Genomic DNA, 1255 nt, shown 5'->3' with positions numbered 1-1255 from the left:
TTCAGAGGCCTGCTATTTCAGAAGTGGGTGGCCAATCCTTCTTCCTAGTCTGTCTTAATCTGAATGTTCAGATTTAGAGGAGTATCTGACAGAAAATACTATTTTCAGATTCTTTTTTTTAATTGAGAATCTCAATCCAGTGATTGACAATTCTGTGAAGAACACTTTTTAAAAATACTAAGTGTGTCATTAAGTGTTTTCTAATGTTGTATGAATAATGAATAGCAATAGGAATATACAGACAGAGAAAGGTGGAATAAAGAGTATTAGTTTAGGCTTTTACAGACTCAGTAGCCAACATATTAAATGGATGGGTAGGTAGAAGCCAACTAAACCTTTTAAAAATTGTTTAGGTTAAAGTTGGCATAAAATTTGCTTTAAGAGAGAGGTTCTAAAATTTTGGCATGCATCTTAGTCTACTTGAGTATAGATGGCCCTGGCCCCAGAGTTTCAGATAGTGCAGACTAGGGTTGTTTTTGTTATTATTGATAGGTGCTTTCAAGTTGAGTATGACTCATAATGACCCTATGAACAGCTGATCTGAACCCTACCCTGTCCTGTGCCATCCTCATCATCTCTAACATAGTAGAGGCCATTGCTAAAGTCACATGTGACCCCATCTCGTTGGGGGTTTACCTCTCCTTCATTGACCCTGCATCTTTCCAAACATGGAGTTCCTTTCCAATGAACAGCCTCACCTAGCTACATATCCAAAGTATGAAAGAGGAAATTTTGCCATCCAAGGAGTACTCTGGCTACACTTTTCCCAAGACATGTATGTTTGTTCTTTTGACAGTAGATATGATAGTCAGTACTCTTCTCCAAGACCAAAATTCAAAAGTATCAATTCTGTCATCCTTATTCATTGTCCAGCTCTTGGATGCATAGCAGGTCATGTCAAGTGCACCTTACTCTTCAAACTGACATCATTACTCTTCAGCATTCTGGAGAGGTCCCTAACAGTGGACTTGCCCAATGCAATACATCTGATTTCTTGACTGTTGTTACCAGGGATGTTGCTTGTTGATCCAAAAAGGATTAAATCATTGACAGCTTAAATTCTTTCTTCATCTATCTTAATGTTGACTGTTGGGTCTGTGGTGAGGCCTTTTGTTTTCTTAATGTTGAGATATAATCCATATTAAGGGTTGTAGTCTTTGATCTTCTGCAGCAAACATTTCATATCCTCCTTACTTTCAGCAGGCAAAGTTGTGGAATCTGCATAATGCAGGTAGTTGATGAGTCTTCCTTCATT

This window comes from Elephantulus edwardii, unplaced genomic scaffold (genome assembly GCF_000299155.1).
Source record: "Elephantulus edwardii isolate Elephantulus edwardi_28Jun2011 unplaced genomic scaffold, EleEdw1.0 scaffold00057, whole genome shotgun sequence".
Lineage (NCBI taxonomy): Eukaryota > Metazoa > Chordata > Mammalia > Macroscelidea > Macroscelididae > Elephantulus > Elephantulus edwardii.
The sequence above is the reverse complement of the archived record's forward strand: the minus strand, read 5'-3'. Positions refer to the sequence as shown.